The 26137-nt window shown below is 52.1% G+C and overlaps 1 protein-coding gene across 1 annotated transcript in view; it reads right to left on the reverse strand.

Moving 5' to 3' along the window:
* GABBR2 (gamma-aminobutyric acid type B receptor subunit 2) overlaps window positions 1–26137 on the reverse strand; it is a 352729-nt gene that overhangs the window by 88897 nt on the left and 237695 nt on the right. The gene's annotated exons all lie outside the window — the stretch shown is intronic.

The raw sequence follows: 26137 nt of genomic DNA on the forward strand, positions 1-26137 counted from the left end.
CATGATGGCATGTTGCTTCCGATTCTGAAAGAGATTCCTGCCTCTGTTGTCAAGAGTAGGAAATGAAAAGGAACGGTCTTAAAGGGGTCCCACCTGATGCTCACAGCTCTACACTGACATCATCCAGCAAGAGTACAGGCGCTGGTTTGGATCCCACTTAACTCTGCAGAGAAAGTGCCAGAAATGATCATCCCTAGGTTGAAACCAGCCACCTCGAGCCCTGTGGCTTTCCGAATCCAGAGAATCACTCAGCCTGTCCTCAGCACCCAGAAAGGCCCTCTCCGGCCATTTTCGCACCTTTCCTTCCATCTGGGAGAGAGTGGCTTAAGGGAAGTGCCGGCTTGAACCAACGCCCACGAACTTCTCTACCTTTGGGTGCCGGTAAGCAATTCTCTGGAGTGTGAAAACACTTCAAAGGAAGGTGAGACAGGAGCTGTGATTTTATTTCTCAGGATGATTGAAATACACAAAACGTCTTCTACAAGGACCACATTTGTGCAAATGCACCACTTTGCAGGGATGGGAAGGAGGCGGATACCGTCCCCAAGGGGGTCTCTGATGAGGGTGAGCATCAAAATAATTCACACCTCCTCCCATTCTGCAGATGTCTTTTGGAGCAGCCCAAAGACATCTGCAGAATTCTTAGAGCTACATTTAAACAAGTAACTGGAATAATATTCCCACCTTGGCTCCAATGACAGAGGGCCTGGGGCTGAGGAAAAAAAATTCTCCCTTCATTTGCCTGGTTTTTTTTCCCCCTTCTATAACAAAGCAACCTGGCCAGTTTGAAATAATACATGCCATGCTTCATTCTATTCACATGAACTAGTCTCACTTAGCATTGCCCCTCCCAGCAACTGGATTCCTTTTCCTCTTCTGCAAAGGTCCAGGGGAAGGTCATCAGTGCTGGTGGCCACTGGGGCTACGCTGGGAACCAAGCCTAGGGCCCTGTGTGTGCCAGGAAATGCTCGAGCCCTCTGAGCTAGCCCCTCAGCCCACAGGGTCTTTGTTTCTGGCTAGTGCAGAGATGCAGAGGTGAGTGTGGTGAAGCCGGGAGGCACCTCTGTCACACACCCAGCCAGGGTCCGGCCCGAGACAGGTGCAGTAGGCAGTAGTTGCTGACAGGAGCATGATGTTCAGCCTTTCGGGGCTTGGTGGCCCTTAGGAGAGATATTCTGCACTGTCTGATGCCCCGGGCCACGTCTCAGCTGGAAGAGGGGCAAACAGTGGGGCCCAGGGGCCTCACAGTTTAGAGACCTCAATTCCCACACTGGAAGTCTGAATTTCTGGCATGCACCCCTGGGTGACAGGTATCCAGGGAAGTGAGTGTCCTGTGACTGGTGAAAGCTAAGAAATAACCGTTCGGCATGGGGTAGGGGTTCCTGCGCCCCTATGGCTCTATCCTGGAGGAGTCACTTTGCACCACGGGACCTGATGGTGGAAGAAGCTAATTCCGCTCCTCTGACTGACCAGGGACTTGGCCACAACGACCCACACAAGACAAGTCATGAGGACGGCCTCATGCAAGTCAGGTGATTCCCACACACTTCTGCTCACCAGGCATGTGCCCTTTGGCCATGGGGAACTAATCCCCAACATCCTTCCACAAACACCAACCCCGTGCCAGGGGCCCTTCTGGAGAAGAGTTTGATGGGGGGCACAGGCAAAGCAGAGCTGTAAGTAAATAAGCACATTTCAGTGAGTGATGTTGTTAAAGAGATCGAGATGGGAGTGGCTGGGTGAGGAGCGTGAGGTCCCGAAGGACCCTATCCCCCACAAGAGGCTACAGAAGAGGGGAAGGAGGAGAGGGTGCGAGCAAGGCCAGAGGTAGGACATGAGGGAAGGGCCTGAGAGGGTGTGCCGGAGTGCCTGGACCCCCAAGGCCCAGGCGGGGGGCCAGCAGTGGGACAGAGGTGCCAAGCCAGCTGCGGTGGCTTTTCATCTGAGAAGATGGCTCTGTTGGCTGAGAGCGCCAGGCGGCAAGAAGCCAAGAAACCCGACCATGCCCATCCCGCAGCTTGGACCAGGTGTGAGATGGCAAGGCTGGGGCTGGGGTGTCGGCTGACTGCCAGCTCTCGCTCTCTCTCCTCTCATTCCACTCAGTTACACTCACCTGAGCTCTCTTATCTCACTCTTGCTCCCACACTCTCCCTCTCTCCCTTCTCTTGCTCATCTCGTACTCAGTCCTCTCATCTCGTGATCTCTCCCCTCCAAGGGCCAGGAGGACCGGTCCATGGTTGGAAACTTGACACAGTGGGCAAGTGGAGCAGGGGGAAGGCAGTTAGGACAGAGAACGGACCACGGTGATGGTGATAGCTGGAAACGATCACTCTGGGCAAAACTGAGTGCTGAAAGGAGGTAAAGGGATATGCACGATACCATTTCAGTAACTAGAAGTATGAATTGTATGAACTGCAAAACATAATGCCCAAGACACACACAGAAATCTCGGACCTGAGCAACTTGCAGCAGAGATGGCCGGGACTTTGCAATGGGCCTTTTCTGCTGGGCTGCTCCAAACGGGGGCAGGCACCGTCCCACCACCTGCCCTCTAAGAGCTCAAGCGGTCGCCATTTTCTAGAAGCCAGCAAGAAGCACCAGCTCCCACGTGGCCACGATCCAGAGACACACACAGGAATCTCTGACCTGAGCAACCTGTGGCAACGATTTCTTCAGACCCTAATTATTAAAATCTTAGAATTCCTACAGACTTTATATTATATCCATAACAAGCAACACAAAACACATTGTCTAGCAATTGTATTTTCGGCAGATATTAGGGGAGGTAGGACTGGTCTTGAAATATTGAAGGTAACTAAAGTAGAGAAAGAATACTTTGCAAATTGTCTGCCACATAGGCAGGGGGAGGAATGGGTGGTGGGGGAGTACTAGGGATTTTGGTGGTGGAAAATGTGCACTGGCGAAAGGATGGGTGTTTGATGACTGTATGGTCAAAGTTCAACCATGAAATCTTTGTTACTGTATCTCATGGTGAATTAATAAAAAATAAAAACGGGGAAAAAACCCCTCAAAACATAATGCCCAGAAGGAAAGAGTGAGAGAGAGATCACGAGAGAGGAGAGAGTGAGCGAGTGAGAGAGAGAGAGAAAGAAAGAGAGAGAAACAGGCTTGTAGGGGGATGGGAGGGAAACTGGGTACAGTTGTGGTGGGAAATGTCCACTGGTGGAGGGACGGGTGATGGAACATTGTATGACTGAAACCCAATCATGAACAACTTTGTAACTTGTATCGCACAGTAATTCAATTTTAAAAAAGGAATTACTCTCTCCCCTCTTTCACTCATCTCTTGCTCTCTTTTCTTTTCTTTCTTTTCTTTTTTCCTTTTGGGCCACACTGGTGATACTCAGGGGTTACTCCTGGCTCTGTTCTCAAGAGTTACTCCTGGTGGTGCTCAGGGGACCATATGGGATACTGGGGACCAAATCTGAGTTGGCTGTGTGCAAGGCAAGTTCCCGACCCGCTGTACTATTGCTCTGACCCTCTTACTCATCTCGAGAATTTCGCTTTTATTTCTCACCTCTCTTCTCTCCCTCATATCGTTTCAAGCTCTCTCTCTTGCACCCTTTCCCTCTCTCTCATGTTCCGAGTACATTTCCAACGTGGCTGAGCCCTGTAGCCTAAGAGATTGTGCGTGGACTTCCATTCTCCTCCTGCCCTCCTGGATGGGCCGCGGTGGGCTGCCCAGTGAGCCCTTGAGGAGGAGGGGACACACGTCCCCAGTGACTGGCACCTGGCTGCACCTGACTTGCCCCACCCCCAGGGGGAGTGGTTGCCGAGGAAGGTCACATCCCTGGGTTGGGCAGCCTCCATCCACTGGCCAGCGGGAAGGACAGAACTGCAGGCCATCACTTAATACAGGACCACCCTGAGGACCCCAGGCCGGAGTCTCTGTGGCCATGGCACAGTCGCACGGTCCCTCTTCCTGAATCTGCTTTGCTGTCTGCACCTCTTCCAGGATTTGTTCCATATCAATTTCCCATGTGCAAATCTCTGTCTTTGAGTCCGTTTCCAAAGACTCTGGCCATGAAAGGTCACTGGAACTCTGGCCACCCGAAGGAGCTCCAGTGACAAAGTGGGTGGGGAGAGGCAAAACCTGGGAACAAGCTTCATCCACTACCCTCTGCCACAGCAATTCAGCCCTCCAATGCCAGCAGCCAGGGAGGCGGGCGGCTTTGGTTTCTAGGTCCCCAGCTTGGATGTCTTTGTTTCAAAACTTTGCTCTCCTCTCCACCCACATCTTCTCTGTATAGAGATAAACGCCGAGACTCGTCCCAAGCCTTGGCCGAGTGTGACCCCGGGGGCTGGAATGAAGAACGGGCTGAGGCATACGCTCAATTCCACACCAGTGGGGTTTGGTGACTCAGGCTGGGGTCACAGCTGTGTTCTGCTCGCTCCCCGTCTGTACAGAAACTTCTCTGTCTGTCTTGGTGTGGTGGGGGCCCAGAGCCTGGAATACACATCTCCGCATGCCCTGACCGCTGATGTCCGCTTGGATTCTGCTATGAGAAGCGCATAGAGAGATCAGGATGGAGGCAGAGGGGAAGATTTTTTGTTTTCCCCTACATTGTTTGCAGCACTGAACCTGGGAGGAGCTGAAGCTTCTCTGGACCCCGACACGCTCTGTGCTGGGGGGAGGGGTGCTCCCGGTGGCCTGCTCAGGGCCGGGGCAGGGTTCCAACAGCAAAAACAGCAGAGGTAGGAGCTTCTGAGGCCGTCGTGCTTGGGAAATTGCTTGTATCCACAGCTGGCTCTTCGTCCTTTCTCATAAACACCCTGGAAGCTGGAGTGCGTTTTCCAAAGGTCTCTAGTCAAGAAAACAGAAATCCACTCTGGGCATTTCGGCAGCGAGAGCAACACCGTCTCCCTTTTGTTTTTGCAGGTGCAAGCTTGGCTGTTTTCTGTAAATCTTTCTCTCTGGTGACAATAGGCACGCACTTTGCTCTTTCCCTCCAACCTGGAGCCAGCTCCTGTCGGGAGTTTCCTTCTATCTTCCCGACAGTACAAAAACTGAGAATAGACTGCAACTTCTGAGTTGCTCAGAGGAATGAAATCAGAGCTGATTTAGAACGCAAAGAACACAATGGAGGTATAAGCCCCCAAGCGGAAAACAACTTCTAGGCCAGCAGTGCTCAGGGCTTACTCCTGGCTCTTTGCTCAGAGATCACTCCTGAAGGTGCTCAGAGAAGCACAAGGGATGCTGGAGATGGAATCCGGGTTGGCTGCATGCGAGGCAAGTGTCAGCCTGTGGTGCTATCTCTCTGGTCCTATATTTTCTTATTTTTCTTTTGGAACTACATGCTGCTCAGATTAAAGAGCACAGGATGTTTCACAGAAGTTGATTCCATCTAGAATACTAGAGTTCTGGCTGCAATGGGAGCATGGTCTTTTCTTCACCAGAGAAATCTCCAGAATGCATCAGATAACATAAGGGCTGCCCCCGCCCACAACACCACCCGACACCCCCAGTTTCTGCATTCTCCAGGCCTGGTGAACGTGGTGTAGCTCTGAGCGTCAGAGTGCTTCTGAGCATCACTGCTCCTGCCTGAAATGCAGTAAGACTGATGTCTATCTCTCAGGGTTCTCTGTGGGAATTAAAAGCAATACCAAGGAAAGGATCTGGCCCAGGGCTGCTGCACACGAAATGGGCAGCTCTGAGAAGGCCTCTGGGTAATATGGGCCAGCAAGATTCTCCCGACGTCCATTCAGAAACCTCAGAAAAACCAGTGGAGTGTGAAATGTCCACCGAGGGGTTCAGCCGCCTCCTCTTAAGGAAAATTAATCCTGTTTCCCTTATTCCCCCTCTAACATCTCTCATCACTAAGCATGAACAAAATCTCCTTCTAACAAGGGCTTAGGAATTAAGCAGGTCAAGAGCCAGGCTGGAATCATTTTTCAAGTTTGAATGTTTCTATTACCATCCCTTCCCATTTCTCGGTGGAGGGTGGGGCTGAGTCTGAGGGGGTGAGTGAGTAAAGACTCACTTGGCTGGGTCTGACCGTCTGCAGCCTTGCACACATCCAGGCATCTTGGACTCTAACTGCACTCTTGTTTCATCTGGGCCATAGTTTGTCTCTGGGAGAGCTGTATAGGCACATTCCTCTGAGGGATTGAAGCCATCACGAGGCAAGACATGTCCTAAGAGGTCACACAGGCAGGGAAACCGCCAACTAGTTGGGAGCAGAAGGGACCCAGGGGGACTCTGGATGGGGAAGCACATAGTGGTCTGCGGGATGATCAAAACACCTTAACCATCGCTACTAGCCCATTACTCAGCGAGGCCAACACAGGTCTCAAATCATGAATGAAGATTCAGAGAAAACACAGGCATTAGATGGCTGATCAGATTTTCCTCAAAGGGGACATGCATCATGCATGCTTGAAGAACTTAGAAGAGAAATGCCAAATAAATGGGTATATCCAGCTCGCCTTATAGGTGACTGACTTCAGTTTGATTCCTGGCACTGCCTACGGTCCCCCAAGCACCCTCAGGGTCATTCCTGAGCACAGAGCCAGGAATAACCCCTAAGCATCACCAGGTGTGGCCCCCTAGCCCCAAAGAAATGAAACTATCTTCTTACATGGGAATTCTTTGGATAGGCCCAAGCACCAAGGCAAGTTGGATGTATCTGGTGGCTCTTGAGCACTGGGTGTTCAGGGATGCAGAGGGGGTGCAGGAGGGGAAGGGGGTCTGCCTCAATATCTCCTGTTGCTGCTGAGAAATCAGTGGAGGAGCATCCTGTCCAGGGGTCCTGATCAGATGGTTTCAAGTGTTCAAAAGGAGACCAGTCACAAAGCAAATGACGGGCAGGGATGGGAGCATGGGAGAAGAGCAGGGAGCCAAGGATGGGTGGATGGGCCAGGTGATATGGGATCCCACCCCCTCCACCCCCCCCCCCCCCCACTCCTCCTTAAACTCTCAGAAAGGAATCACATGTCCGAGAAATTGGGCAACTGTAGTATGAACCATAAAACAGATCCAGAACCAAACTCTAGGCTCAAGCGCTGAACCAACCCGAACATGTGTGGGCACTCGCCAGGCAAGACTGAGCCAAGTCAAATGATGCTTGCAGTCTGTGGGATCACATCCAGGAGGCAATAACTGGGTAGCTGCAGCCTTACAACTGATGAGAAGTGACATGAAGGAAGAACATAACGGTGCACGTGGGAATGACAGCAAGACCCCAGCTGAGACTGGGGAGGGGGAGGGCCTTTCTGGGGAGAAGATTCCAGCAAGGGGATCAAAGGAATTCAGGAAAGGAGAACCATGCCAGGAAGCAGGGATCACAGGAACATGGGGCAGAGAGGAGACTGGGACTCAGGAAGCACTGGAACCAAGACTGCAGGGCTGAAGGTGGACACTGGGGATGGTCTGAGCATGGCCTGTGATGGGCAAGGTGGACAGGGGCCGGGGCACGCAGACCCTGTAGGTCATCTCAAGGACACAGAACCTGCAGGCTATCTGGAAGATGCTGGGTGAAAGTTTGGATGCGAGGGAAAACCAACAAAGGGCTTTTAGCAGAGGGCAACTTGATCTAAAATTCAATAGATCTGATCCTTATACTATAGGGTTTATCAAGGACAGAACAGTCTGTCAGTGGTAAAAGATGTGAAAAAAAAATGGTGCTTCTATTGTGCCAGACACTGGCAAGTCGCTCACAATATCCATTTCACTCTTCTTCTGGGCACACGGTCAGGCTGCGAGGGGTGACCACGCGACAGCTGGAGCCAAAGGAACAAGGGAGGAAGTGGTAGAGGGCATTCAAGTCTGGTACCTAAAAAGTTCCCACGAGACTTTCTCCATCACTCTATCAATAAAATTCAAAGAATCTACCAGAGAAGTCAGAGCTAAGGAACAAGGGGAGCAGGCGACAGAAAATTCACTTTGGCTCTCCCTACCTCACATGGAATCAGGTCATGCAGAGAAACCCAGGAGGCAGAGAGGAAGTGACGTCAACAACATCTCACGGCAATTATAGAAAGATCAAAGGAGGAACACCCTGCCGGAATCTTCGAGTCAGAGCTAGAACAAAGAGTAACTCCTTGGATGTTCTATCTCCTTCGAAGGAGAGGTTAACCACCATAGTACTCTAAGACAGAACAATGGAGAAATTTGGATCCTTTGAACCTGCGAACTCACCCAGACACCCTTCTAGAGCTTCCTGTTCTGCGTTTGATGATCATCCGGTCTGACGTAAGTGATGGCTCATTCCCCTTCCTACCAAAGGGCCACAGAATCCGCTCAGACTTGTAACTGAAGCTCTCGTAGAGGAAAATATGTCAGAACGATCCCAGGCTCACACCCTCACTTTGATCTTCTAATAAATCCTTTAATTCTTAATCACTGGGGGCCTTTATTTAAATCAGTAGCAACAATCACAAACATCCTTTTTGGCTCTGCTTAAGAGAAAAGTCAAATTTGCCTCTCCTCACCCATGAAGATTCTGAGCCATCTTGGTTACAGTAGCCACTGTCATTTCTCTTAACTAATACACAACATAAGTAAGAAAGGACAGGATGAAAAAAGACAGGATAGGGGCCGGAGCGATAGCACAGTGGGGAGGGCGTTTGCCTTGTACACAGCTAACCTGGGTTCAATCCCTGGCATCGCACCCCCAAGCACCACCAGGAGTAATTCCTGAGTGCAGAACCAGGAGTAACCCCTGTGCATTGCTGGGTGTGGCCCCCACCAAAAAAAAAGACAGGATAAAACTGGTATATTCAGTGTGCCTTAGAGTCACAGAAAAAATTTCTTTCTCCCACTAAGTGGAGGCCTCCCAGGGGACGGAGAGGCAAGGAGAGAAATCCCCCAGCTAGGGGTTGGGGGGAAGGGGGTAGAGCTCAGGGCCAGCAGAGTGGTGCCAAATCCAAGATTTTGAAGGGGCTCCAAAACAGCTGGGAGACCGAGCTTGTGTCTTGGCTCTGAAAATGCTTTCCCCATGGTGTCCTGGGTCTCCAGGGTGGTGCATGCCCGCTCAGAGCTTAGCCATTAGCATTAGTGCCACCAGTCGGAGTCTGAGGGAGAGAGGAAGGCAGGAGGCCGGGGGGTGGGGGTTGGGGTGGGGGGGGACATTGACTTCCTGTCCTGTGAGAGGCCTTCCCTGCATGGTCCTTGTCCCCAAGTGACCAGATCCTAGAAACCCACTTTCTTCCATTTTTCCTAGCTCTGGGTAGGGACTTCTGCCTGCAACTCTCTCCTCTCCCACTCGGTCCCTTTGGGAACCCAGTTATCCATGCAGGGGTCTCACATTCCCCGTCCGGTCCGTTCAGTTTGGCCTCCAGGGACACCGCCTGCCGCTTCGCCTTCCCCTGCCTTCACACCCTCCACCCCCGTTAAGATTATCTCCTGCTGCGGCCCTGGGCTCGAGCCTCTCCCTGCAAGGCCTGGGAAGGATCAGGAGGGCATGGCCTTCGTTAAGTTGAACCATCATGAGTGGAAGGCACTGGGTGCCCCAGTTTGGGGGTGGGGCAGGGAGAAGAAACTCGGAAAAAACTCTCTGAAGGATAAGGAGTGTGTGTGGGGGAACAGTGACCCAGAGGATGGGCACAGGTGTGAAGGCTCTGGGAGCACGAGGAGTGAGAGACCCCAGGGGCAGTCGGCACTGGGGGTCTACGTTCCTCTTGCTGAGGCAGGTTGGCTGAGACAGTTTCTGGGTACCACGTACTGTGTTTGATTATGATTACGGTATGATTATGCTCAACCAGAGGGAACCAAACTTAGCTAGTCTACTGCTCCTTCAGCAGAAAAAAAAAATCAACTAAACAACTCAAAACCCTCACCCAGTGCATCCCTGGAAGTTTTTCTTTTTTCATTTGTTTTGGAGCTATACCTAGTGATGCTCAGGGCTTACTCCTGGCTCTGTGCTCAGGGATTATCCCTTGTGGCCTTGTGGTACCATAGGGTGTTAGCAAGGCAAGTGTGCCATCTATGGGGAGATCTATCTTCTTTAAGGAAACAAACAGAAAACGTCACCTATGGCTCCCCCTGACATGGCCAAATGCCCTTTTTAGGAAACACCGTGCTGGGCCCGGAGGAGTTGTGACCATAAAGCACAGTCCTTGTCTTCCTGAAGCTCTGTGTATGTAATGGAAGTGAGCACTAAAGAGACTAGAAATTAGCCACAAGACAGTGGTACCTGCGAGGAGCCCGTGGGTCCAGAGGATGTGGAGGGTGGGAGCAGTGGCTTTCGGCATCACACCGGCCCTGGAAGCCCCTGGTGTCACCTGGGGAATCAGGGAAGATGAGTGCGAGGTGGCCCTGGCAGATGGAGCACTGTATGAAGAGGTTGGAGGCAAGGGTGTGCCTGGTCGTCTGGCAAACCAGAGCGAAGGGCAAGGTGGTGTGGGGGTTCTGCAAAAGGTAGAGGGGTCAGTGGTAGAGCTTTGTACCTCTAAGTTCAGATGGGGGACACAGGAAGGCTGAAAACCAGGAAGTCACAAGGGCACCTTACCCCTGCCCCCTCCAACCCAACCAAAGAAGGAAATTCAGCCTTCTGCAATAATGTGGGTGGACCTGGGGGACATGATACTAGCACAATGAGGCAGATAATGAAGATGAATATTGCATGATATCACTTCTATGTGGCAGCAGCAGCAGCAGCAGCAAAGCGAGAGAAGCAGAGAGCAGAATGGGGATTGCTAGAAATCGGGGAGAGGAAGACACAGAGAGGTTTCTGGGGCCAGGGATGTGGGTCAGTAACAAAGCACGTGCCCCACAGGGAAGGCCCCGGTTCATGTCCTTTACACACAAACAAAGCAAAACCCAGAAAGATGCTGGGTATCAGTTTCTAGCTACACAGAAAGGTAAGTTCTGGGGAACTGATGGGCAGAGGATGACTATAGGTTATAGTACTGTATTGTTTACTTGAAACTTTCTGAGACGATAGATTACAAGTGTTCCCAGCACCAAAAAGAGGGAGGGAGGAAAGAAGGAAGAGGAAGGGTGGGAGAGAGGGAGGGAGGGAGGGAGGGAAGGAAGGAAGGAAGGAAGGAAGGAAGGAAGGAAGGAAGGAAGGAAGGAAGGAAAACTTACTTCGGCAGCTGAGTGGCAAATAAATGGGTATGAGGGCAAGGCAGGTGTCCAGCTGGACGCTGCTCAGGGATCTAAGTGAGAGATGTGGGCACCCTGCGTAGCCAGGGGCCCTGTTGCAGAGACAGGAAGGAGGTGGAATGGGCGGGCTGGCAGGGACCTGGGTGGGAGGTCCAAAGAGGGCGGAGGAGCTAGGAACAACTTTCCCTTGAGGCCACCCCTCACCTGCTGCCTCTTAGAGTCGTAGGCTCCTTGCTCAGATTCCTGGGGTTGGCTGGGCCAAGAGGCCCTTGGGGTTTGAAAGCCATGTGTCACGCAGCCTTGCCCGAGCTGGGGTCCCCACCCCGAGCATACTCTCCCTCTCTGATCAGCTGCGGATGCAAGCACCCCTGCGATTAGAAACATTTCATGTTGCCTTCCTGGATGTTCTATTTTCGTTTCAATACATTCATTCCCACCAGGAAAACCAAATTGCTGACCAGTCTGCCCCAAAGCCTGAGACAGCCATTTGCAATCTGTTAAAAAAAATCTCCCTTTTAAGCGGGGTGGGCTGGTGAAGTGGGGTGGGGGTACAAGTCGGGGCCGGGGAGCTGGTAGAGCCATGGTTCTGGAACGAGGCTAGGGGCCTCCAACTGCAAGGGTGGTGGAGCAGGAGCGGAGGAAGACAAGGAATGGCGAGGTAACCGGAAGCAGCAGCAGGCATGGGTGGCCAGGGGGCAGGTGATTAGGAAAGATACAAGGGGGAGGGGGCAGAGATAGAGTATGTGCATGGGTAAATTACTTGCCCTGCGGGTGGTACTGCATATGGTCCTTCGGGCACAGAACCAGGAGTAAGCCCTGAGCACTGTGGCGTGTGGGCGCCCTCCATCCTCCCCCAGAATGAATGAGAAAAGGTGTGGGGCTGAGAGGCAGGCTGCTGGGGTTGCAGCCTTTTCCTCTGTCTCATTTTGGTTTGGGGGACACACTGGGAAGTGCTCAGGGCTACTCCATGCTCCTTGCTGAGGGGCCACCCCTGCTGGTGCTCAGGGGACCGTGTGGTGCTGAGGGTGGAGTCTGGGCCTCCTGCATGTCAGACGTGCGCTTGACCCACTGAGTTCTCTCTCCGAGCCTGGGGCCTCCTGTCTGATTCCTCGCTCACTCACTCAGGGGGTAGCTCCCGCAGGACAGAGGCAGAGGACGTTGGTGTTATCCGAAAGGGAGCCCAGAATTTCTCTTAAAGAGGGAACCTTCCTGACCTGAGATTGGGAGGGAGGAAGGGAGGGAGGGAGGGAGGGAGGGAGGGAGGAAGGGAGGGAGGAAAGAAGCAAGGAAGGAAGGGAGGGAGGGAGGGAGAAAGGGAGGGAGAGAGAAAGGAAGGAAGGAAGGAAGAAGGAAGGGAGGGAGGGAGGGAGGAAGGAAGGAAGGAAGGAAGGAAGGAAGGAAGGGAGGGAGGGAGGAAGGAAGAGAGGAAGGAAGAGAGGAAGGGGGGAAGGAGGGAAAGGGAGGGGGAGGGAGGGAGGAAGGAAAGAAAAAGGAAGGAAGGAAGGAAGGAAGGAGGGAAGGAAGAAAGAAAAAAGGAAGAAAGGAAGGGAGGAAGGAAGGAAGGGGGAAGGGGGAAGGGAGGAACGAAGGGAGGGAAGAAGGAAGGAAGGAAGGAAGGGAGGGAGGGAGGGAGGAATGGAGGGAAGAATGGAGGGAAAGGGAGAGGGAGGGAGAAAGGGAAGAAAAAGGAAGGAAGAAAAAGGGAAGAAAGAAAGGGAGGAAGGGAGGAAGGAAGGGAGGAAGGGAAGGACGGAGGGAGGGAGGGAAGGAGGGAAGAAGAAAGAAAGGGAGGGAGGGAGAGAAGAAGTAAGGAAGGGAGGGAGAGAAGGAAGGAAGGATGGAAGGAAGGATGGATGGATGAAAGGGAGGGAGGGAAAGGGAGGGGGAGGGAGGAAGGGAAGAAAAAAGGAAAGGAGAGAAGGAAGAAAGAAAAAAGGAAGGAAGGAAGGAAGGAAGGGGGAAAGGGGGAAGGAAGGAAGGGAGGGGAGAAGAAAGGAAGGAAAAGAAGGAAGGAAGGAAAGAAAAAAGGGAGGAAGGAAGGAAGCTAAGTGAGTGTCTGGGCAAGGCAGAGCCTGGGCAGGTGAGGGGAGGCGGCACTGCATGGCAGAAATACTCCGTTTCCTGCAGAGAAGAGCATCTGAAAATAGGGGAAGCCCCTCGTTCCCTGCACAGGCTCCAGGGAGAAGTGGCGATGGTCGAACTAGCTCCCGAGTAAGTGACGCCCGATTTCAAGCAGCCTTTGAAGGTTGTTCTCTGCTGCCACCCTCTTCCGCCAGCCCCCGGCTCTTCAGTGGTTAAGAGGAGAGGGCTTCCTTTTTGTCCTCGTCACCGTCCAGGTAGGGCTTGTTTCTGGCTCTAGTAACCCAGAGCAGAGGCAAACAGGGGAGCTGAAAGCCTGGCCCGAACCTGGATGGGGGCGTGAGTGTAAGAGTCCAGGGCATGGGGAAGCTCCGCAGGGCTGGCTGTGGGCATCCAAAGATGAGGAAATGGAACCCCTGACCACTTTCCCAGCACCCAAATCCAACTGTCTCGCGGTTTGTCCATCTGTAGAATGGCCACATGTCTGCCAGGGCATGTGTGAATGGTGAGACACGGCAAGGGGGTGCCAGCCACCCTGATCCTCCCGCCCGCCCGTCTGGTCCCTAGTTCTGAGGCCCAATGAGTCACCGCCCCCCCCCCCCAGACCCCCACCTTTGGAAACAGCAGGCTGGGCTGGCGGGCAGGTGTCGCTGGCAGGGCTGCAGGACAACCCATTTTCCCGCTTGGCTCGGGTCCCCCACAGAAAACCAGATGGCTCCACGTGGGGGCTGGAGACTATTCATTTGGCTTCCCGGGCTGAGCCGAAAAATCTTCCATCCACTTAAAAAAAAAAAAAGAAAAATCTTCCATGAATTCTCTCAGGAAGAAAAAAAGGAGCCAGAAGTCAGCAGAGGGAGAAACAGAGGGAAGAGGAGGGGGCTGCCAGGGTGCCCGCCTGGTGGTGCTGGCTGAAGGGGCAGAAACCAGAACCAAGGCTGCAAGATGCCAAGAATAGACGGGGAACAAATATGGTGGGTGTCTGAGGCTCACTGAAGGAGGGGTGGGGCCTCCCAAAGCAGGGGCAGGAAGGATCTAGTGACCCCTTTGAGTCAAAGGGTTCTCTCATCCCCCTTCCCGGTTGGGGATGAGACCCTCCCATCCCAGCAGTGCCCGGGACACCTGTGCCCGACATCCCAGTCCCATGGATGAGGTCAAGAGTGACAATTCCGTACACTTAAAGGATTGACACCTGATCTAAAGTCATCTGCTTAGGAGCAGACATTTCTTTTTCTTGCTTTGACAACAGATTTCCCCTACCTTGGGTGCTAACTGGATGGATCCTGGTTTTAATTCAGAGACAACGTGAATTGTCCACAGCCTCTGTGGACAACCAAGCTCTGGTAGGTCTCTTCTCCTAGTAATCGCACCCGAGTCGGACAGCCCCTTCCAGGCTGAATCAGCCTGCCGTGCCCTCCAGCAGAGATCCTGCAGTGCTGGTGATGGGCCTGCCAGACTCCATCAGCCAGAGCCTCTGCAGCTTCCGCTTTGCTCCCTTTACGGTTCACTCGAGCTCGTGGAAGTTAGCCACTGTGGCATGAGGACACCCAGGCAGCCTTTGAAGACCTCCATGTGGTGGGAGGAACTGGGTCCTCCTCCAACATTTTGCCACTATGGATGGGCACCATCTTGGAAGCAGAAATTTCCAGCCCCAGTAAGCCTTAGGAACACTCTAGTCCTCCAGATCCCTTGTCTACCATTACATGTCACGAGTCCCCTCCACAGAACCTTCTCACTAAATTACTCAATTCCTGACTCAATGAAACCGTTTTTGATAAGAAATGTCATTGCTGCTTTAATCCTACAACACCCTGAGATAATTCATCATAAAGCCCGGGTAATAAGATGAGGTCATCGGAGGTGAGAGAGAAACTCACCCTGAATGGTTCCAACAGTGACCTTGGGGATTCCTAAGTGTGGAGGACACGGTGGAGGTGAGCTCTGGAGGGAGGTGGCACATCTCTTTCAGGAGATGAAGCCAAAAGCAGAGCCGACCCCTTCCGCCCCCTCCTTTTGGCCTTCATCTCCTGCCCAGACTTCTCACTGTTCAACCTAAAGCCCCAGAGACAGAGTCCTGGGCAACGTTACCCAGATGGAGACGGGCATGGGAAGGGTAGTCCAGTGGTGAAGACACACATGTCAAAACCCCCTGGTACCAGGGATGTCCTCCAAGCACTGCCAGGAGTGACCCCAGAGCACAGAGCCAGGACTAAGCTCCAAGTACTGCCATGGGTAGTCCTCAAAACAAACACACAAGCAAACAAACAAATAAAAAACCAGAACTAAAACCAAACAGACCATCCTCCCAGGGTACCAGAAAGATGGGCAGAGAAGAAATCCGTTGCAGGAGGGAACGTGAACCCCATTGCCTTGTTCGCTGCCCAGCCTGCAGTGATAACAGCAAATATTTTTTACTTGTTCTTGACTTTAATGAGAACATTATTTGTAAGGTATGGTGTCTTGTGGAAGAACAAGAATTCCTTCTCATGTTAAGGGACATTCTGTTTTTATTTATTAGTGTTGATCCTAAATATGCACACTCTGAAAAAAATCAGAGGCCTCTTAGAGTTACTATCCATAGCTGCATGTTTTTCCTTTGCCCGAGGAGTGTGACAAACTATTACATCATATGACAGGAACTCAGCCAATCACCGCAGTGTATTCTCTAACGACAGTGGATGTGAGGATGAACTAATCAATCACAGTGAAGGGGATTCACTGCCAGGGATTCTGTTGGTGCTACTGGGGAAATGGGCTTCCTCTGCCCCACTGAATGCTAACAGGAATCAGAAGCAACTATGCAGAGGCTGAGCATGGAACTGGCGCAGAGGAAAAGCCCATCCAGAGATGGGGAGATGGAGAGATTCATCCCGATGCGACATCTCTGAGGAAGAGCTGTCAGTGCCTGAAGAGCCCAGAAAGAGCTTTCTCCCTCACAGCCTTCAGGATCCCGGGCAGGCGAGAGGAGAAATCCCATTTTACAAGGAAGAAAGTGAGGTGGCGTGCCGTATGACCTGGCCACCAGTTCCTTCGACGGCATGAAGCTCCCTTTCCAAGCTGAGGGTTCTGAGGTATGCTGTCACACACTATGAGCCTTCAGGATTTTTCCATCTCTCAGTGCCACTGGTAGCTCATCTTCCTGTTCTTGAAAGTTGCTTCACTCTTGGGACACAGATGACATTTTGTTTGTCTGTTTTGGGGTGACACACAGCAGTGCTCAGGGGTCACTTCCGGCAGGGCTTGGGGTGGGGGTGGGGGGCTTATGTAGTACCGGGAAATGGACCTGGGTCAGCGACATACAAGATGAGCGCCCAACCTGCTGTACTCTTTCCAGCTCCCACGGTTGGGGATTTTTAGTTGTTTGAGGCAGGAGGGAAAATCTGGCTTTGTTTCTCTAACATCCTGGCCCAAGGACCTCCAAGTTCTCCAGAACCTTCTCCAGGCTTTGGCAGTAGCTGCTCCTTCCCTGCATACCACCTGTCTCACATGCTCACCTCCTTTCAGCCCCTTCCCACACAGTCACCTTCCAGTGTGGGCTCCTCCGGCTTCACCTGCCCTCCACCCCCTCCTTCGTCCCCTCCTCACATTCCCTTTCCTCCTTTTTCCCTTTCAGAAAACCCGTCAGGGACTTCTCCCAACTATTACTGTCCACTGTCCTCCCGTTGTTCATCGATTTGCTCGAGTGGGCCCAGTAATGTCTCCATTTTGAGACTTGTTGTTACTGTGTTTGGCATATTGAATACGTCATGGATAGCTTGCCAGGCTTTGCCATGCGGGCAAGTTACTCTTGGTAGCTTGCCAGGCTCTCTGAGAGGGGTGGAGGAATCGAACCCGGCTCAGTCGGGCTGACTGCGTGCAAGGCAAATGTCCTACCATTGTGCTATTGCTCCAGCCCAACTATCAGCCTTGCCTATTTAATGTGTCACTGACTGCTGGTTCTCCTGCACTGCATGGGAGGAAGCAGTGCAGGTCCTTTCTGCAAGGACTGGTTTCTGGGTGCCAGCCCACTCTCTCTCCCTGGCTCCCAATAGGAGAGGAGGCCCATAGCAGGGTCTCCAAATTATTAGTTGAATGTATAAATGATGGGGGAAGGCCCTGAGCACTGCAGTGGGTGGGAAACCATGATGCACACACTGGAGAGTGGCTAGTCCCTCCTCTGTGTGGAGAGCCACTTGAGGAGAAAGAGCTGGAAACACGAGGGATGGCCCATACTCTGTCAGGCTGCCTCCTGTGGGCAGGAGGCTCTTTTGAGAAGGAAAGACAAGATGAGAAAGAAGAGTCTGGAATGTTCTGGAAGTGTAATGGGGATCTATGAGTGTGGCCATGAGAGGCAGGGTAAGGAGTAGCTGAAAGAGAAGAGCAGGGAGGTGGCTTGTGGGGCTCCATGGAGCCAGCTAGATAGGACAACCTTCAAGGTCAGAGCCCTACCCACTGTATACTATGGCTCCAGGCCTGCTTCCGGGTTCTTGCTCCTCAAGGCTCAGGCTCTCCTGCGCTATATTCCCAGTGCTTGAAATTCAGCTGAGATCAGATTGTTCCACTAAACCTGTAGTATCTAGGAAACAAATATGGGTCTGACATAGGATATAAGTTCCACTCAAAAAGCTCCGGAGGGTTGAGGCATTTGGACGTAGACAATACACTTTTGATTGATAATGTGACTCTAGTAGACTCATTGCAAATGGGTGGATAATAAACGATGGAATTCTAAAGTGAGTGAGTGGGTGTGGGGGGGCGCATGCGTGCGTGGGGGTATATGGGTGGGTATCCGCCCATCTCCCTCCATTCATCCATATGGATCGGCAGGCACACAGTCTGTGAGAGAGCCATGGCCTAGATTCCCTGTCAAGCACATCTTACATCTTCAGTAAAGCCATATGTAGTGCAGCTAATCCCCCGATCCACTGTCAGTTCCCTTCAGTCACTTGGCAGGGCCCCGCAGTGTGTGTGGGCTCTGTGCTGCTGTCTGCAACGAACAAAGAGAAAATCTGTTCATGCCCAAATCTAGTCGTTCTAGCAACCGCCCCATGAAGCCCTGCCTTGGGCATCTGGGTTGAATGTCCTTGCTGATGGACAACTGTCTCAGAAATGAGCATCTCCATGAATTCAGTGCCCAGTGCTCATATCTGGGGTAATGGAAGCCTCAGATGTCCTAGCACTGGGATGGGGGCAGATATCCCTCAAAGCATCTCCCCCTGGGCTCTCCTGTTGAGCACAGCTGGCCGTGGGGCATATCAGATGCCCCATTTCCCCTTAGGTAGTCAATGGACACCAGCTCATTCCTGCATGAGCCCAGGGGACTTTCAGACCTTTGCAAGGCAGAAGCAGTGAAAGAAGAAAGGTTTCCAACATGAGGGCCCACATCTGCAACACCCCCAGCATTCCAAGCATCTCAAGAGCCTGGGAAGGAGGCGGGCTTCGTTGCACATGAATACTTCTGTTGATGCTTGGTGGGACAGCGGTGGGTCTGGCTGGTGGAGTCACCAGGGTCACACCTGGTGGTACTCAGGGGGCCATGCAGAGTCAGGGATTGAACTTGGGCCTGGCTCATTCGAGGTACAAATCCAAACATTTATGTTATATCCCTGGCCCCCCTTTAAGTTTTAAGAAAACCAGGGTCTGAGAGAGAGAGACAGAGAGTATTAACATTGGTCAAGGGCTCCCGTGTACCAGGAACAGTGCCAGCCAGGGCTGTATGGGTTAATTCTCTTGACATCTCTTGGGAACGAGTGTGACAGTTCCTATTTTGTAGATGGGAACCCGAGGCTTGGAGCTACCAGCTAAAGCCACTTGGCGAGTAAGGGCCAAGACTGGATGAAAGCCCAGGTATTTAGAACTTAGTTTTTAAAAGACTCTTTAGTTTTGTCTTGTTTTCCAAATGGACACATAAAGTAATATATATTTAGGGTAGAACATTTGCGAAGGAGAGATAAGCAATGGGAGAAAATTTCGTTCGCAGAAAATTGCTGTTAACAGATTTTAGATTCTTCTAATCCATATTACTTTTGTATTTTTATAAAAAAAATGGGGATCTGCCAAATAAATCTCTTGATAACTTGCCTTTGTTTTTCACTCAATGGACGACAATATTTTATTCCATCAGACATCATTCTCTCACAACTACTTATAATGGAGCCAACAATTCTGCTACACCAACACTCAGCTAAGCCCACCCACAGGGCAGTTAGCTCACTTCCTGCTTTCCCTCTGTCCTTTCATGGCAAACTCTGCTGCCACAAACTCTAAATGGCCATGGCTCTGCCCAAAGCTCATTCGCTCTGGAGGAAAACATTTCAGAAGTCCATTGTTTTAGTTCCACAAAGGTGTAAACAATCCCACGGGACATTCTAGAGACTGAACAAACCCATTTTCCTAGCTCTGAGTTTCTGGATTTCCCAAGTCCCATCTGCCCAGTCTTTCCCGGTGGTCTGGATGGGAAGTCAAGCCCCCTGCCACCCCATCCCCCCGTCCCATCCAGCCCCCCCGACCCCACCCCCCGACAGTTTATGTGAGCCATATCCAAGAGGTTCTTTTATAGAACCTAGGAGCACTCCTTTCTTTCTTTCTTTCTTTCTTTCTTTCTTTCTTTCTTTCTTTCTTTCTTTCTTTCGTTCTTTCATAATGTAGGAGCACTGCTATTTATTCAGTCATTGATTAAGATGATTAAATTGGGCACAGGCTCCACTCTTCCTTTTTTTTTAAGTGAAAAAGAGGAAACAAAGATCAAAAGTACAGAGGTTAAGAAGTTTGCCTTGCATGCAGCTGACCCCACATTGATCTCTGGTTCTGCATATCATCCCTTGAGCACTGCCAGAGGTCACTCCTGAGCACAGAGCCAGGAACAGCCCCTGAGCACTGCAGGATGGGACCTCAAAGTCTCAAAAGGGAAACAGAAACATGAATGCAAATGGTAAATTGCTCTGAATCCGATATATCCAAACATTAGTCTTTGAGCTGTAATCAATACAAAAAGCACGCACGAGCTATTTCTCATGATGCTGGTACTCTGTCTTTGGCATCCCGTGTCCAGTTCCATTGGGAGACCAGCCCCCTCATGAGTGCTGCAAAGCGGAACTGGGGGTAGAACAGGTGCTCGGCATGGCTTTCTGGAAGGAATGAGCCAGTGTTCCTCTCCTCTGGCAAGAAGAAACTCTCTGCTGTGAATGCCCCCCCAAAACCTCTAAAGGTGTCTTCCCTTTTTATTCATATTTTGGGGTCTCACCTGGCTGTGTTCAGGGCTTACTCCTGACTCTGCTCAGGCATCACTCTTGGCGGGGCTTAGGTGGCCAGATGGGGTGTGGGGACGGAAACTGGGTCCACTGCATGCAAGACCAATTCCCTGCCTGATGTCCTATTGATCTGGGCCCTCACACACGCACACGCGCACGCGCACGCGCACACACACACACGCACGCACACACACAAAACAATGATGGGACTCTCGCTTCCCTTCTCCAGGGCTCTGTCTACGCTCCTGATCACAGTTGGGGCATTTAATGGGCTGGAACCTGCACACTCTGGCACTAGGGGAGTGGCCAGCCTGCCAGGGGCCTTTGGGCAGTGATGGGGCCAGGCATGGGACCACATCAAGGTAGTTTTTTAAAGAGGGTGAGAGGCTCCACAGGGACAGAGGGAAGGAGCCATGGGGTTGGGGATGGGCTGGCAGTTGAGGTCATGCTGTCCTGCAGACACGGATAACACCCCAGGGAAGGTCCTGCCATGCCGATGTAACCCTGTTATTAAACAGGCTAATGTGGATTCTGACCATTGGTATAACTCTGCCTCCTTCAGGACTGTGAACCCCCAAATGTTCAGATCAGATTTACATGGCACCATTATTTTCTATTTTTTTTGTGGGAGTGGTTGAGGACTCCCAAGCAATGCTCAAGAGAGCCTGGAGGCCACTCCTGGCAATACCGGGCCAGCCGTGATGGATGGTTCAATGCAGATATGATGTTGTTTGGACCCTGGGGTCTCCCTGGCCCCTCTATCCCCCATCTCCTGCTCTCAGCAAGCATTTGCAGAGCTGCTATCTGGAGCATCTGCATGAATGGAGTTCTTTGTGGCACGATTAAAGAGGTGGCTGCATCTCCCTGTCCCTGGACCCCACGCCAATCTTCAGACTGTCCCCCACATTCAGGCAGAAGGGGGCCACACAACATATTCACGTACTGCTCTTGTCATTGTTCTCAGTGTCCAAAGCTTGAGAACCACTCAGTCCAGAACAGGAAGTAATCATATTAGGTCATTTCCTCTTTTCTAGTCTCACCGACCCCAAGCCCAGCCCTGCTGATGGCTGAGGGATCGCGCCCTGCACCCCTCTGCTTCTTCCACGCCCCTCACTGCCGTGGCGCCCATCAGCATTCCCAAGGTCTTCTTTTATTTGGAGGGGGGGAGGGTCACACCGGGCAATGCTCAGGGGTTATTCCTGGCTTTGCACTCAGAAATTACTCCTGGCGGTGCTCAGGAGACCATATGGGATGCTGGGAATCAAACCTGGGTCGGCCGCATGCAAGGCAAATGTCCTACCCTACCCTCTGTACTATCGCTCCAGATCCGGTCTTCTTGTTTCCAATGATCTGTACTTCCCTCTGCACTGGGAAAGCTTCTTACTAAACATCAGTTTGCTTCCTCGACAGACATTTTTTTCTTTTTGGGTCACACCCGGCGATGCTCAGGAATTCCTCCTGGCGATGCTTGGGGGAACCATATGGGATGCTGGGAATTGAACCCGGGTTGGCCGCATGTAAGGCAAATGCCCTACCCACTGTGCTATTGCTCCAGTCCCTCATTAGACACTTTTCCGTAAGGTGTCACTGAGCTTGGGGTACCAGCCACATACCAGCCACAGTGTGATCTGACCTCCACCAACCTCTCCCTGCCATCTGCCCTTCCAGGGGTCACCCCAGCCCCCTGACCCTGGGCACATGCACTGGCCTCCTTTCACTCTCTCACCAGTGCGACATGCCCTCCCCGGGAACTCCACACGTGCTCTTCTCTGACGACCCTTGGGGGTCCAGTGAGTTCCTAGACACGCCTCAACCTCTGCCTGTATCACTTCTTCGGGGAAATCTTGGCTGGTGCCTGTCTGGTGCAGGCGCCTCCACTCAGCCTTTATCCACTCTCAATCCACCTTTCTGGCAGAGCTCCTGCTGTCAGGCCGAGGTGGAATTTCAGGTGGTTGTTAACTGTCTGTTTCCTGCTGATGACAGAAGCCACTGGCCTTGCTCGGGGCTGGAGCCTCTGCATCCCCCACCCGGGTGCCCCTCCTCTTGGAGGAGGTGTTAAGCCCCTGTGGGAGCCCTGAGCGAGAGAGAGCAACCTGCCCCCGCTCTGCACATGAGTCAGTTTTGAGTCCATCACCAGGAATCAAAATTTCACAACCCAGTGTTTTATTGGCTCTTGGACATATCATTACCTCCTCCCCCCGCGTAAAGACCTAATTTCTTATAGGATACAAGCAAAAAGAAAGAAGGTCGTTGGGCGGATGGCTTTCTCTGTTCTTCCACCAGAACTCCCTTTGTCCAGTCCTTTTCTTTTCTTTTTTCTTTTTTTGCTTTTTGGCTCACACCCAGCGATGCTCAGGGGTTACTCCAGGCTCTGCACTCAGGAAGTACTCCTGGCGGTGCCCCGGGGGACCATAGGGGATGCTGGGGATTGATCCCTCCCAGGTCGGCTGCGTGCAAGGCAATGCCCTACCCGCAGTACTATCGTTCCAGCCCAGTCCAGCCCTTTTCGGTTTGCAATGCCCCTTCCTTACCTCATCCCCTTTTGACATGGGGAGGGGCCTTGGTCAGTCTTAGATGGTGAAAGGGGGAAGCTGAGTTTTGTGACTCGACCACAGCCACCCCCGCTGAGAACGAGAGGACATCATGCACATGAGTTGTCGCCAGTGACTGGAAGCTTTCTGCCTCGCCAAGCTCCCTCTGCTAGCCATGGGGACTCAGCCTCCCTGGGGAAACAGAGCCACTCTGGTTTGGCCCAGCGTCTCCCACAAATGCTTCCCGAATCCTTTTTCTGCAACTGGAACATCTCTCAGAGGAAGAAAACGAGTTCGTCACTGTAATCAAGTCTGTCACAGAGGACGTGTGATGATGTTTGAAAGTGTAATCCTATGAATATCAGGACTGACAGCTCGGAGACGTCTCGAGGCTAAATCTGCTCAGAAGGGTCCTTAGCATTCAGGTGGGCGCTCACTCAGGCTGGAGCGATCCGTTTCATGGCAGAAAAGGCATTCACAAGGAACTTCCTCAAAGAGCAGTCTGGGAGAGCACAGATTTTAATGAGGCCCAGTCCCTGCAAGGGGGACACGTGAGGGAGGGTAAGGGCAAGAGAGGAGCCCCCTCCCCGCACCTTCCCCAAGGCACGTGACAAGATGGGTCCTCACATTCTCAAATGTAGCCAACACTTTTGGAGATCCAGAGTCTGCAGAGAAGGACTCAGAACATGCCAAGTATGCATGTTCTCCCGAGAACAGGGCTGACACATACGAATCACCATGGCTTGTCACGGCTCCCTCCCTCCCTCTCCTCCACCTACCATTTCGTCCTCTCATTCATCTTGGTCGGCTCCTCTCGCCCCTGCTATCTACCCATCTCTCCATAGATCACCTACCCATTCCCCTCTCCATCCCACCAACACGGACCCACTCATTCATCCACCCATCTGTCCTTCTACCATCACCCTCCCTGCATCCCTCTTCTCTCTCTCTCTCTCTCCCTCCACCGCACCAGCATCTATAGCTAATTACTGCAGAACCATCCACCTTTCGGCAGGTCTACCCACTCACCCACCCATCCATTCATCCAAACAGCCAGTCAGAATTTGCTGTGTAAAGCCCAGAGTAGCTGTTGAAGAGGTTGGGGCCAGGGCGGTGACAGAGGAACCTGTGTGCTATCACTGGTCACGCACCATTCACTGAGACTCAAATACAGGCCAGGCCAGGGGTGAGCGAGTGAGCAGCTGAGAACAGAGAGGTGACTCTCAGGTAGGCCCCGCCCTAAAGGAGCGGGCAGCGTGAGGCCGTGGCACAGCAGTTCATCTGGCCCACTACCCGGGAGTCAGAATGATTGCACAGGGCTGGGAGTGAAGGGTGCTGCAGCCAACAGTGCCCGGAACGGCTTGGTGCCTGTCTGTTTAATGGACACCCACCCCCTGGCTAAACACTGTTGATTATTAGAAACTCACAGACTGTGTGAGAGGGCATTAAACAAAAAGGCTATTATCCCTGGCACAAATCTCTCAGACTGCAGGCTGCTTTGGGAACATGCAAAGGGCCAGGGGAACTTATGCACTGCTGTTGGCAGATTTCTCTTTCTTTTGCTCCCTCCATTATTCTCTTATTCCTCCTCTCCTGCCATCCCCCTCTTTTCCTTTCCTCTATCTCACTCATTTTTCTCCGTCCCTCTTTCCCTCTTCCCCTTTCTCTCTCCTTTCCTCTCTCTCTCCTTCTTTTCCTCTTCCTCTCCCTCCCTCCCTCTTTCCTCTCCTCTACCCCTCTTCCTTTTTCCCTCACTTTCTCTCTCCCCCTCCCTCTCCTCTCTCACTTCTTCTCCCTCCCTCTCTCTTTCTCTCCCTTTATCTCTCCTCTTTCTCTCTCTCCCACTCTTTCATGATTCATTTCTTGCCCTTTTGAAAGGACATCCACAGTGCCTCTCAAGATAGAGTCAAGACAAAGCCAGGAGGAGGTCACCACTTCCCCCACCTCCGCCCCCACGCCCCGCCTCCAGGATTCGGCAGCATCCACGCACCATCTGTGCTTCTCATTACTAAGTAGCTGCCTCTTTCAAAAAACTGAAGAAGGAACCTGTCTCGCCACCTTAAATGTGAATGATGCTTTTGGGGAGTCCATTACCGCCAAACACATGTGTTTAGGAGAGAGCTGATGGGTCCCGGCCCAGCTCCCGTTCCCTGCCCTGACTTCACAGGGCAATGCCACTTCCGCGGGTGGCCCCCTCCACCCCACAGCCTCCTTGCCAGGCCGCCCATGGGGCCTTCGTCTGCTCCTGCAGAAATATACTTGCTAATTTTCAAATTAAAAAGCGAGAACTCACATCATCTTCCAAGGAACGCATTTCAAAATAGAATAGGTAAGTATTATTTCATGTTTCTAATATAAATTAAAATGAAGGTCTATGGCTGTTGGGCATAGGGGCCCAATTTCTTTGGAAAAACAAGTGTGAAAGCCCATGCATCAGGTTGATGGATGGATGGAGCTGGCTGAGCTCGGATGCTGACCTGCTTCCTACAAAGGGGTGTGAGGTGCAGGAGTGTGCTCGGACAGGAGAGTGGGCATTGCCATGATGGCAGGAGCTGGAGGAAGGCACTGGGGGTGTGGCCCGGACGGCTCCCGAGAGCCCCTGGACTTAGAATTGAAAAGGAAACAGAGAATGAAACTGAGGCTGTTGCACACCCCCCTCTCCCCGCTGTAGCACTGTCCTCCAGTTGTTCCTCGATTTGCTCGAGCGGGCCCAGTAATGTCTCCATTGTGAGACTTGTTTTTACTGTTTTTGGTGTATTGAATACTCCACAGGGAGCTTGCCAGCTCTCCTGTGTGGGTGGGGTACTCTCGGTAGCTTGCCTGGCTCTACAAGAGGAATGGAGGAATCGAACCCAGTTTGGCCGCATGCAAGGCAAATGCCCTACCCACTGTGCACACAGATAAACACACCCACACACACTAGATACCTATACACATACACATATATACACTGTCACTCTCACTGTTCTCCTGTTGTTCATCGATCTGCTTGAGTGGGCCCAGTAATGTCTCCATAGTGACACTTGTTACTGTATTTGGCATATCAAATACATCACGGGTAGCTTGCCAGGCTTTGCCATGCGGGCAAGATACTCTCAGTAGCTTGCCAGGCTCTCTAAGAGGGGTGGAGGAATCGAACTCGGGTTGGCCATGTTGGCTGCTTACAAAGCAAACGCCCTACCTACTGTGCTATCTCTCCAGCCCACATATATACACATACACAAATATACACA

The sequence above is a fragment of the Sorex fumeus genome, unplaced genomic scaffold, assembly GCF_029834395.1.
Source record: "Sorex fumeus unplaced genomic scaffold, SorFum_2.1 ptg000034l, whole genome shotgun sequence".
In the NCBI taxonomy this organism is placed as follows: Eukaryota; Metazoa; Chordata; class Mammalia; order Eulipotyphla; family Soricidae; genus Sorex; species Sorex fumeus.